Source organism: Salarias fasciatus, chromosome 14, assembly GCF_902148845.1.
Source record: "Salarias fasciatus chromosome 14, fSalaFa1.1, whole genome shotgun sequence".
Lineage (NCBI taxonomy): Eukaryota > Metazoa > Chordata > Actinopteri > Blenniiformes > Blenniidae > Salarias > Salarias fasciatus.
The window spans coordinates 19,923,819-19,937,658 of NC_043758.1; the positions used below are offsets into that span (position 1 = coordinate 19,923,819).

Below are 13,840 nucleotides of genomic sequence, written 5' to 3' on the forward strand. Positions count from 1 at the left end.
AATAGTTACGTTAGTTTTTGTTCTGGTTAAGGAATCTAAAATTTCATTGTCTTTTCTCCTGGACTGAAGCAGAAACTCTGAGTAAAACTTCTACTTGAACAAAAAGTTTGAACCTGAAGAGTGATACACTGTCTTCTGGTTGTTGTGCCTCGGTCACACAGGGCAGGTCAACATAACCCACAGGCTCCGATAAAGTCTGATTCAAACTCGAAAAACTGCAAAACAAGATGACTAAACTAATTCACAGTAGCTGCAGGACGGTTTGGGTTTTTTTCCTTTAGCTGGAGGACATCTGGTTAGATTTTCTCCTAACAGCGATCCATCACAGTCGCTTCGGCAGATGACATTCTTCAGTCCCAGATGGCGTGATGACAGAATAGCTATTTTGATGTCTATTTCTCTTTGTCAAAATAAATAAAAACAAAGCGATGGCGCTGATGTGAAGAGATGATCACTTCGATTTGCTGATGGATGCTGCAAGTTGAGGGAAAAAAAAGCATGTTATATAATTCACGCTAGTTTTAATTCAATGCATTTGCTTGAGGACTGATGTGATTTCAGACACAACCTGCTCACATCGTGTCTGAGTTTCTTCTCTGGAAGGCCGCTGGAGAGATAAGAGGTGAAGGGTGTGTATGTGTCTTTATCTCAGAAATCCTCTCCGTTCAAGCACATTTTGTTTCCATCACATGTTAGTCAGTCAGACTGACATTTAGAGTCTGTTTAACCTTTCTTTTATTGCTCTCCTGCTGTCTCCATTCCTCTACAGCTGCTCCATCATTTTGACCTTGTACCCTCTGTAAATCTTGTTTCCAAACGGTTTGCTGAGGAGATTTACTGTACAGAGGTGATCATGTAGAGGTTACTGGTAATGAAAAAGTTAGTCTTTAGTTTACTTTCTAGATTCCTGATGATACATTAAATTGGGGACCCCCCCCCCCTCCCCCCCGAGGAACAAGACTGGCCAACATTAGTTGACAGGTCTGAGTTTTGAAAAAAGCAGGCGTTACTTGGATCTGGATTACTAATCTGGAGGCAGACTCTGGGACAGCACGATATCAACTATGAGCCATGTGCAAATACACAATAATGAGAAATAAAAATGAACTCATCACTGGCTGAGGGCAGGGTCCATACTGGTTCATTTCAGGCTAAGCACAATTTTCAGTTAGACTCAGAGGTGTTTTTTTGGACTGGAGGAAGGAAAACAGAGTACAGGGAGAAACTAGACCCTCCACACAGGGAGGCATCCAAGCTTCACTCAGACCAGTAATATTCTTTCCGCCAAACCCCTGTGCAGTCCACTAAGTTAGGTCGACAGCTGCAGGATGTTGTTTCATTATCATCAGTCATAGATATGAGTGTGGAAGGGAATAAGTCCACCTATTTGACATCAAATGCAAAATTGCTCTCTGGCGGTAATAATTATAACAGACATGATGTGGAGAGAGGAGACAAAAGTGAATCTGGTGCCTCAGTCCAGCTAGTTACCATGTGTATGTGTATTATTGACAGCATAGGAACAAAGTGGGCTGTAGTAAGCTTCAGTGCTTCCTGTCAGTGCCTATATATTTTCATCTTCTATTGAAATGTATTGAGTCAACTGTGAGATAAAGGTGGACTGAGACTGATGAGAACGGATGATTACCTTTCAGCAGGTTAGAAACCATTCAGAGCAGACATTAATGTGTAAATTAGACTCAAAGGACCTTCATTACAGGTGGTGCGATCACGGTGCCCATAAATATAGTTTACATAAGAGCTTCCCCGCTGAAGTTTATATTGGGAAAGGTCACAGGTCAAAGTCGAACTGGTCAAAATGCTGTAGTGGTAAAAGTTCAAACAAGGTAGATTTGTAAGTCAGCTGTTTTCCTTTGTGTATGAAAAATGACACCAGGTCAGTGTGCTTGTGGTGTTCTGACACACGCACATGCACACACGGGCACGCACACGCTCTCTCTCTCTCTGTCTCCCTTGGTCCCCGTGTAGCCAGGTGTCATTAGACTGTCTGCTCTGGAGCGGCTCTGAATATGAATGAGAGAGTCGTGACTCCTGCTGGAGCTGCTGCTGGATGCTGAATTCTACCGGCTTCTGAACACGAGCGTGTGTTTGGTTCTTTGATCCAGAGGTGTTAGATGTACTGTGTGTTAGATGCATCGTGGGTGTATGAAACAAAAGTGCAAGAAAACAGACTGCAGGGTTAAAAAAACAACACAATATTTCCTTATGTTTGAGTAAATAAACATTTTTTTCTCCAAATGTGACGAGTTCTCTTGTAGCATTTCTTAGAAATAAAAAACATGTATGCACTCTGTATTTTGACACATTTCAGTCAGAACCAGCGTGAGGCAGTCTCAGATGCAGTCGCTGGTGTTTTGGATCAGACCGCAGGCGCCAGTCTTCCCCTCCTTCGTGCATCAATGAGCCTTGGTCACCCCTGACCCTGTCGATAGTTCACTGCTTTTCGTTTAGCCGGCCCACCGCAGAACACCCTGCAGCAGCTGCACTTTGAATACGCCATGGTCCAATACGCTCGCCGTCCCAATTTGTCCCTTGTGATATTTGCTCAGATCCACTCAAACCTCCACGATGGCCCATTTTTCAACTTGACAAAATGTCCGATATATCCTCCACCCTCTAAGAAATGCACCGACAAAGAGATCACCCCGTCATTACCCTTCATGATGTGTTGGCTGACTCTGTCATTTTCAGATCGTATGTTAGGAGAAATAAAAGAACCCAAAAAAGAATGTATGACATATTTCTTTTTCAGCTCTACATGTGCTGCAGCCTCTGTTGTGAACTCACAGCTTGTCATCGTGTTAATTTATGACTTTTGGGGTGCACTGTTGACTTGGTCGTTTTTCAGCCTCTGAACAGATGGTAGAAATAAATCCAAAATGAGAGAAGGGAGTTAAAACAGGGGTGTAGAGTATGACCACAAGCACAAAAACATCAGATGAATTGCTCACTTCAAAGTTTGCAGCTGCAGGGGCAGCAGGTGTGAGGTTTTTTTTTTTTTCTTCTTCTTTTTGGTCCAGGTTAGTATTATCTCCTCCTTTTTCTGTCCTGCCTACCCTCGGTTCACAGTGTGCTTTTCATTCCCCTCGTCCTCCCCCCTCTCTCTGTCCCGGTCTCCTCCATCATTCATCCCCGGCGTCTCTCTGCTTCTCCTCTGCTCGTGGCTACTACAAAGGGATCTTTCCACCTTTGCTGTGCACTCAGCGCCTCATTAATAACTGCATAATCAAACTTGTGTGTCATTATAGCCGGTGCATGTACGCGTGCGCGTATGTGTGTGTGTGTGTGTGTGTGTGTGTGTGTCTGAGCAAACACATGCATCTGTTTAGTCTTGAAGTGATGGCGAGGGTTGGGTGAATATTACAAGTGGACAAAAAGGGACAATAGAGGACAGAGAGAGAGAGAGAGAGGGAGAGAGCGAGTACAGGAAGGGGCAACATTGCACCTGATCATTTTCTCAATACTGTGTAACCATGCCGCGCAAACTGTGGTGAGTAACGACTGTCTGCTACTCATGTGTGTTGCAATATCAAAATGTCATCGCTTTTCTTGTTTTATCAGTTCCTGCTTGATGCATCATGAGAAATTTTAGTGAAGGTCTTGTTAGAGTTCAAGTGTTCAAAAAATAATGAGATTTTTTTTTTTTTTCAGCATGGTAGTGTCTCTGATCTTACAGGATATTACAGGACAGCTCTGTTGCATCCCAGCAGGGCATGGAAAGGAATCAATCATTATGGTGGCCAAAAAAGTCACATTGATTGCGTTCCGTTCAGATCAATGGGAATAGTTCCAGCAGCGTGTAACAGAAGAGTGACAGGACGTGAGTCGCTCCGGCCATTGTGGCGTGGATGTAGTGGCATCAGTCTGAAGGAAAGCCTTCTGATGTCTCTGTTGTAGCGTGGACATTCGTGTTACTGAGAGACCAGCTTGTTTTGTTGGTCTTTGCATCTATTTTCCTTCAGGTTTCAACATTGTAATGCGACAAAACAAATGATGTGTCTGTCTGTCTCCCGGGCTCGGCCGCAGTTTGTTTTACCTGCTGGATTTTCAGGCGGACCAGCTGTCTGCTTGGCTCCTCTGTCCTAATGTTGTTTAACATTCATGCGTGCGTCTGTGCCAGAGAGTCTGCAGCCAGCTGCTGCTAATTAGACATTGATACTTGTCATTTTGAATTTCCTCCCCCTCTTTTTTCTGTCCTTCCCACCTGAACTCTCTTCTCTTCAGATGGAGCTGAGAGTGAGCGGCTTCATTCAAGTTCAATCTAAGCGCAGGGAAGGACATTTATAGCCCCCCAACCCCAAAGATTTATAAATATTTAAAAGGCTTTGGACCCCCGGTCCAACCTTGCCAAAACAGTTCAGTCTTTTCCATTGTGTCTAGATTCTAGAAACTATTTGATTATGTTTTATTTTATATATCCAACTTATAATCATAAAAGCCTCGGGGAAGGTAAGTTTTTTTCTCCAGCCAGTATCACATTTATTAGAGTAGATTAGAATAGAATGCCCTTTATTACTATTATGAAATGTATAAAAAAAAACTGGAGAGCTGCTCCTCTGATAGAGCAAGAGAACAAAAATGTAACAAGAATAGTGCAATATAACAAACAAACAAAAACAAAACTATGCAATATAACAGAATAGTGTGATATGCAACAGGTTTCACAGTTGTTTCATTTCACCGCATATGGTTGAGATGTGATATGAATTATATGTGTGAATCAGTGAATGTGTGAATTAAGGCTGGGTGTTGCTCTGGCAAAGAAAATGGACAGCTTAAAAAAAACAGCTGTGTTAAATGGGGGGTACCTTCTTAAAGTAAAAACACAGCCTCCATTTATTGTGGTCTAGCCTTTTTTTTTGTGGGACCAGGTGTAAATGTTATCTGTCTCCCAGCATCATGGAAAAGAGCGAATGGGCTGCTGCTATTTCTGTAGCCTGGCATTTACTCTATCTCCCGGTGCTTCTTCTATATTGCAGTGAGTTGTGGCCACCGAACAAACAGGAGATTGAATCTCTGCTGGTATCATATTTACCTTCGGTGATGGCTTATTAGCGCTCGGGGCTTTGTTCTGCAGCATGAGGACGAGCAGCAGTGATTAGTCACCGGGAGGCTGTGTGCCATCTTAATGAGCCGTCAGCTTTATTGTGTTTTGCTTATTGGAAGTGCTTGTTGATGTAGTGTACACAGTTACAGTCTGTTACCCAACCCAATATAAGCCCACACTGAGGATCAGTGATAAGAGGAGAGCAGTTCTGTCTCTAAAATACAGTCACCCAGGGTGAATGTGACTCTGGACCGGGGTTAGCGTGGGCACCAGGTTTGAAATAACCACACTCACACATTCACACACGCATGCGCTTCCACAGTGGTGGCCTGGCCGGTGTATTTGTTTCTTTCTGCCTCTGAGACTGTGAGAAACTTGACAGAAACCCAGACCGCAGGGTGGCAGATGTATTTGCGATGTGGGAAGTGGTAGGACTCCACCCATCCTCGAGAGCGCAGGGTTGAGGATGTAGCACTTCCCCTCCTGTCACACCTCCGATTCCAGAGAAACAACAGCACAGTGGAGAAGCTGTTTTTCTGTTGATCTGTTGATCTCAGTTCAAGCCAAAAAGCAAGAGAGTACAATACTATTAAATTCAATTAGAGTTAGAAAGGAAGTAAAATATTAGAGTTTATGAGCATAAACAAGCAGAGCTGAGGTAGGTCCAGTTGGGGTATTATTTTATATGGTTCATTTCTGAGGTGAAGGAGCAACAAGGGAGATTAAAAAAAAAAAAAAAAAAGATGTATTTTTCAGGTGAAATTATTAGTATTTAGCTGTCACATTACTGCTGATTATAATGCACTGACAATAACTTTCCTCTTGTCAGTTTTTGAATGTGAGTAGATCTTAAAAGTCTTGCTTTGATGGGTGTGACCGTTAACAATTGTAGTGTTCGAGGACTACATCAATAAAAAAATCTGTTTTTATCCACAAGAGGGAGCCGTCTTCACATGTTTGTCTTATACTAGTGGGTTGAGAGGTGGAGGGTAGATTAGTGCATTGCAATCCAGGCAGCTGAATTGTAGTAATATGTTCACTAGATGGAGCAATTTCTCTCTGCTCGGCCTTGGTAAATCCATGTTGACTGCAGTTCCACCTGTTACATGTCGACCTGTTGAAGCTGAGACAGAGAGAACACCATCACTGGCATTCCTGTGTCAAAGCAGTTTTTACTCCAAGAAACACCATCTAGATAAATCAATTGAAGAAATATAAGCAGTTGCAGTGGTACTCTTATTTTGATACATTTTCTTCTCCAAGCATTTTCATTCATAGCTTTGTTCTCCCAAGAAACACTTGGAGGACTGATAAAATGAATCCTATCGACCTGTCTACAGGTTTGCCGCCGAAAGACTGGATCACTGTATATTTTTCAGCTGCACGCTATGCAACAGCCTATAGGGAGCTACGGCTGTTGCCATGGCAGCAGGAACCGATGATCACCTCAGGGATGGTCCACTACGGTTCATTACCATGGTGACTTGTCTCGCCTTGTGGACAGACTTCGCTGCCAGTGTATCAAAACATTGGCGCTGGGAGGTCTGACTGGCGCAGCCGGTGGCTGCTGAAAACGCCCCTACAATGTTTCACGCTGTGGATCAAGTGTGTTTGTCCATCGAAGACACGATGCAAGGGGGATGACACAACATGAGTTTTCTTCGCTCACAGTTTTGCCGTTTTTACTTGAAGACAAGTTGATTTTGATTGTTTTGTTGAAAGGACCAAAAGAAATCCAGGTATGAACCGGTATATAGAGTGGTTTCAGCTGCACTCCGGGAAGACACTCAGTAGGCGGATTAGGGATAAAGGATCTCATCATCTTGGGAGGAGATGATTGGTGATTTAACCAAAAAGCAGCTAAACATCAATCTCCTCTTACACCATCGTGTTTGCAGATTGTCTTAGCCCAGCCAGCGGTGAGTGGTGAATAAACAGGCCGCTAATGCATTTCAGCAGTCAGCGGTTCTCTGAGTTTCTATTAACTCCACCAAAAAAAATTCTCAAAACTGGCACTCAAAGGCAAAAGACCTCTCAAACTCTCTGCACAGTCTTTAAACTGTTGATTGAAAATACCGACATTCTGTCAATAAAAGTAAAAATTCTTGTCTTTTCATTCGTGGAAAACTCTTTAATGACACATTCAACCCAGCAGTAGCAAGGTTGTTAAAACTTTCATTTTGTACTTAAAGCCAGTAGAGGACTGTGTGTAACGAGGATGAACAACACAATACAGTCACACTCGCTGTTCAATTTTAGCAACAGTTTGTCTTGAATCTTACATTATGCTGAATATGTTAGGAAAATAAAGAAGCGTAGTTGGGATTAGAGTCCATGTGATTGCTAAATTCATAGAATATTTTAATGTTTTGGAGGACAACAACCTGTGAGCTGGATAAAGTCATAAATCCTTTTTATTGTCAGTATCATTATAATTTATAATATAAATGAATTTTTAAATCAATTGACTTTACAACTCACATAAAGTATAGGTATATTATATCTGAAAATTTTGACTTGATTTCGTTCATTTTCATACTTTTCTGCTTTTTTTTGTTTTTTAAATGATCTCAAAAGGTTTTAATTATACAATAAAATTAATAGCATAGAATAATATGCTATTATATATATACTATGTGTCTTGAAGTCTTGAGAGGCTGAAGCCAACATGAGCTTATAGCTGCCAAAAGGCAGGTTAAACCTGGACACAGGTTGCTGGTCCATCACAAGGTAAACACAGACATGCATTCACACACTGACAGACAATGACCAGTTCTCCTTATGCGAATGTCTGGTATGTGGGAGGAAGCAAGTGTCTACTTGTTCGGGTTCATGTTATTTGAGCAACGATGTCAAAACAGTCGGTTATCCGAAGCTAACATCAGTGTCCCTAACCTTATATTTATACAATTACATCCGTCCTATCCTGCTACATGATATGTAGACTGCCTGGGTTTGCAAATGTTTGCAGATTATCCCAGCCAGGATGAAAGGAAGGGATGAAATATTGACAGGTCTCCAGTTTATTGCACAAAAGGACACGCCCAATGCAGACACACAACCCAGGACATTTTTACCACTGAAAAATTTTCTTCACAGTTTGCCAGCAGATTCAGATCAAGAACCATCTTGAAGTGTAGCGACCGTTCTAAATTGTGCTGCAAGATATTTAATGTAAATTACATTTTTTTTGATTAATGATTGCAGTTCTCACCAGCAGTGTTTCAGGAGTAGGGTGGTTTATTGACCTTGCGTTTGGCCATTTCCTCTTTTATTATTGTGCTTTTGTGCTTCTGACTTCTGGCCTGTTGGCACAAGGTTTGATGCTGAAATAATGAAATGAAATATAACCGGTTGTCAACACAATCTAGGACTGCAGGGCTCCATCTAATTGGCAAAATAAATTGATATGTGGAGATGAACACACCGTGCATTGAAATATTTATTGGCTTTGAGTCTTTTATGGTAGCCTATTTATTTTTCAAATGTTTACCGTGATGAAGATCCAGCAAGAGTCCGAAAACCAATTTTTCACTGGGCTGCGATTAGCTGTTGCAGAATTGGAATAAGAGTTTCTAAAATATCTTGGAACAATTCCAGGACTCATTTGAGGGCATCAGTAAGTCATTACTTGAGTTTTGTTTAAACATTTTGTTAAATCCTTTATCTCTTTATATATATAAAAAAAGTTCCCAAGTCACTGCATGTCTTGAACCCATTTCCTGTTTCTTCCAGTTAGTTTACACAAATAATAAAGTGCAAAGGATAAGAAATTAGTCTGTAGTCAGTTCAAACATCTTCCAGAAGCTTTTGCCCCAATTCAGTGTGATTCCAAGTAGAAATTGATGATGGAAAAAATGTCCCCCCCCCCCTTTTTTTTTTCTTGTCATCAACCAGTCACAAGCCGTTGCAGTCAGACAGTGGCATGTTGGCTGTGAACAAAAGGACTTGGAGGCTTTAATGTGAAAGGTATAAAAAAAAGTACATTTAATTTAAAATACTATGCAAGCTTTTGATGGTTGCATTTTGAATTCATCGTGATTTTGGATTTTCAGATATTCCAGATAACAAATTGCACCTGAGTTTAAACAACAAAAGTGTGTCATGAAGAGGAAAAAAATCTGATGTATTAAATTTTTTCCATGTTCAGATATAACTGTTCTGTCAACAATCATCAACCAGGAACGTCTGAGATTTCGTTAATCTGTTTTCTTCATTATTTTTTTCCAGCCTCTGTCAAGTTTCTCAAACAGTCTGAACTCTCGATTTTCTACTTTAATGTAGACTTTTTTGGTGACACGTCTGTGTACTTGTTTTTGCTAATGTTGATTATGTAGTGTTCTCTAGAAGCCTATGTGTAGTTCAATTACACAAACAACAGCACCAACTGGTGGCTTGGCATGCTAACTGCATCGTTTTCAGCATTTGTGCCATTTCCATGTGTCACTTTCAACATGATGCCGCTTAAACATGATATTTGTCCAAATTAAAATGATGCATTTTCACTTGAAATATTAAAACAGTGAGGAAAAATGTCACATATTGTGCATTTGTGTGCTTTTCAACTTTCCCATTTTAAATTACCGGCAGTGACCGTGACAAGCAACTGCTTCATTTAAAGCTTAACTATTAATCAGTGCCAGAGGCGCACAACAAAAGTAAGTAGAAAACATCATTGTTGCTTTTCTCTCTTTCAGTCTATTGCCACCAGTGTCACCGCCATGTGTGTTCTGCTTGTTAAAGTGACAGTCTTGTTACTCTGAAGTCCCCCAGACAACCAGCTGCCTCTTTGCTTTTGACAAATATTTACTTCTTGCCTTTTTTCCTGATGCTACACACACAAACACTGGCACACTCAGACGCACAGAGCAGCTGATAAGCGCACCATCTGGCCTGAGTGCTGGCTGTTAAGGGCTCATAAAACAGACCCTCACCTATTTGGAGGAGGAGAGCTCCCTGAGCGACAGGCTGGAGAGAATGGCGAACGCACGCGCACACACACTCAGATGCCCACTCACACACTCGTTATTCGCCACTACACTCGTAGGAGTCGAGACGCATTGGAGGTGAGAGGATCAGAGGATGTACCTGTTCTTGTGCTGTGGATTTCTTCTCTCTTCTCTCGTTGGCTCCCTTTGAGGATAAAGATATACAGAGATTGATTCTGCAAGCGTCCAAACTCACCTCGTCGTTACGTCAGTGTCAGTGCTGGAGAATATGCTTCTGCCTTAAGAGATACTGTATGTATGCTTGTTGGCAAAGACGCAAAGAAATGGACTTAAAAAAGAAATCTGTGGCAATCACACGTCTCCCAGAATGATTTCAAGTGCATTTATAGCTGAGTTCAGTCTTCTCATGATCTTTATATTGAGTCACAATGAAGCAGAATTTTATTATTCTCATTTAATCTGGATAGACAAGAACTGTCAGTTTGACAAATCTTTTAAAACACACTTTAAAAACGTTTAATGCTATTGATTTTCTTTTTTAATGTGTTCATTCAATCTTTCAAAATTTCACACATAAATCTCCTATTAAAACTGGAATAATTAGTTTTTTTCTGTATTCATTATCAAAACTGATATGCATTATCAACCAAAAATAGTCTCTTAAACTCATGGAATCATTTGTCTTTTTCTATTAAACTATCAGCACCATGATCACACAAATTTAAAAAGTGTTTGCAAGAATATTTTTTATATTATGAAGGCAGTGATACCGTATGAAAACATTCAAGATTGTAACCTCCGCCTGGTGTGCAGCCCCACCTACCTTGATGCAATCAGAGTCAATCGATCAATAAAGATACCAGTTTTGGTTTTGCATGTGTTGCACCTGTTGAAATTACCACTGAGGGGCCTGCGGCCACCCTTCAGCGCCCTGCGCTACGCTGTTGAAATAGAGCCCTTAAACTGCTTTTGTGTTGCTTTCTTGAGGTTAATGTGCGTCTTTAGGTAGTACAAGGTGCTGTCCTCAAACATGTCAGGCATTTACGTGTCATGTGAATATTAACACTGCAGTATTACAGTCCACGGACCACTTAAGCGAAACAGGTAAACTCGTTATTTTTTCTGGGAGGCTCTCTGTGTGTGCTGAAAGATCACTCAGATTATTCTGAAAAAACAAAACAACCAAAAAACAAAGTGATGTCTTTGTGGAAGCTGCACGTATTCTCTCCTCTCCATGTTGCTGGAAATGCTTGCCAAAACTCGTCCTGGCAGTGTTGCCATCGATGTTTCGAACCGTGCCGTGAGGCTGCTTCTGTGGCTGATTTGTACAGAAACACTTGACATAAGCTTGTGGCAAATTGCAGCCCATCTCCTCGGCATCTGAAGGAAAGAAGCAGCGCTAGAGAAAGAAAGAGTAGAAAGAGTGGAAAAAGATGAAAGTAGCCTGTGCGTGGTCTGGAGCGGTGAAAAAAAGGGATCAAGGGCGGAAGAGGAGAGCAGAGGTGACAACAACAGAGCAGCGGACAGAGATCCCTTCCTGATTGAATGTTTTTTTTTATCCTTTATGCCTCTGCTGTGCACACACACTGCAGAATGCTCTTAAATTTATAAATGAGAAATGGAAGTCCAAAAATGATGAATGGGAGAGAAAAACAAGGCTGTTCCCTTGAGAAAAATTAGCTGTTGATAGCGAGGGGCAGATGAAAATGGCAGAGGAGGGCGAGACGGGGGTGAGCAGAGAGTTATGAAAGATATTTTTTTCCACCTCCACTCTCTGACTTGTAAAGTGTGACCTCTCCGGATGAAAGTGTGCTTTGGAAAGGGGGGGCATGTGTCACCGCTTCCTCTGCAGCCCAGCCAGGTCATCAACCAGCATCCACATAAAAGCTGTCCACAGATGGTCCAGCACTTGGCTGCTGATGCTTCAGGTCCATCCAGTCAATTCAGAAACCATTTAGAGTTTCTGATTGTCTTTTTTTTCCCTCCCCCTTTTTCACATCATCTCCTCATCTGAGCCTCAGTACTGGAAGTAGTTTTGCTATTTACTCACTGGATCTTTCCTCCTAATCATAAGTGAACCTAAAAATGTATAGCAAAACTGCGTTTGGTTCCTGCTCGGCTCCGTGGTTTTAGCCCCATACACACACACACACACACACACACACACACACACACACACACACACACACACACACACACACACTTCACTCTTGCAGAGGGAACAAGACCCTGTCTCGCTCTGGCAGAGCTGAACTCAAACCCAATTTTCTCTCAAACGAATAATTCATCTCCATACGAGCAACCTGCAGATACAGCCTCAGCCTGTCCTTGCCTGTTTGGCCCCGACGCCGTCACTAAGAGCTCAAATGGTAATGGCTTGCTTTGATAGATCTGGGCAATTTTCCCAAGGTCGCCACAAAATCAAATTACTTGTGACAATAGATGGAAATCTGAACATGCAGCGAGGTCCACATCAACTTCAGAAAGTGACAGATACAGTGTGGGATGCTTGACATAATGAACATATTCATGTTTGACACAAGTTCTACACATGTCACATGTACTATCATTGCTTTGTACATTTGCAGTGATACTGATGGGAGTTTTATCTCTTGAATGCTTTGTGTGTTTTTGTCTCGTCAGAAGAACCTTGACGGACCTTCAACGGGTATTATCAAATGTCTGTTTGAGAAAACGTGCTTCAGAAAGAAATAATAATTATCAGGGGATTAATGAAAATATCACATTTTCTTTCATTCATTTTCATTTATTTATTTAACAGACTCAAGGTCCATATAAAAGAAGAAGAAACACAAACAAAACAAAGACAGACACACGATCTGTCTTTACACTTTTCTTTGATTAAAATAAAATCAGTTGTCTTGGAAATCATTGTAAGAATTAAGCACAAGAAGGCCGAGCGCACCCTTTAGTGCACAATGAGCAGAAACAGCCCCAGAACCCGACAGGCACTGAGAATCTCACTGATCTGTTGATGTGGAGGTGGATCCTACAGCCCTCTTCCTCTCATCTGCCAATGGTTACATGGAAACCAGTGACAGACATTTAATTACATTGGCATCTATAAAAAGAGATGGCGATATCTTTTGTGAACCAATCCCAGACTGTCATGCCGTCGTCCCATGTCGTCTATAAAAGATAACCTTTTGGATTGCTTTGGTTTATGTACTGATTGATTCCAGCCCTAAAGATAAAAAAGACCTGAAGTGAATGTTGTAGTTTGTCAAAGATTAACCCTGGAACATTCTCAGTTACTGTTCGTCTCAGCGTTAGAGGCAACCCTGATGCTGATGATTATAACTATAATCACAATTATTATAATAATTTTTCACAATCAAGACAATAAAGCATAACACACATGCCCTGTTTTTATTTTCAAGGGAATTTTATTGGATTTATGTTGGGAAAAAAATTCTTTAGTTTTTTTTTTTACATTTTTGGGATAAATTCATGATTTAGATGCACTAAATGGGAATGCTTTTTTGTAATAATCAGCCTCCTCCAGTATTCTCTAATTTTTCCTAATTATTTTCTTGTATTTCATTGTTAACTGAACAGGAAACAAAGAGATGCACAGTCGGCAGTATGATGACTCACCCAGTGAAGAGTTAACCTTGAATTTCATGAATTTCAGTCAGACATACTGGTAGAAATGTCCAGATTAATGCACCTCTCTTCAGTCTCTCCTGCATGTTAACTGACGGTTGATGTCAAAGGTTATCGTCGTGTTAATGTACAGTGCAGGTGCCAAAAGCTGCACCAGACGGAGTCGCTCATTATGGCTGTGTTGTGTGTTAACATG

At 41.2% G+C, this 13,840-nt stretch overlaps 1 protein-coding gene across 2 annotated transcripts in view; it reads left to right on the top strand.

Moving 5' to 3' along the window:
- The window catches only part of rap1gap2a (RAP1 GTPase activating protein 2a), a 90,192-nt gene that overhangs the window by 15,526 nt on the left and 60,826 nt on the right, over positions 1-13,840 (top strand). The window lies entirely within an intron of this gene.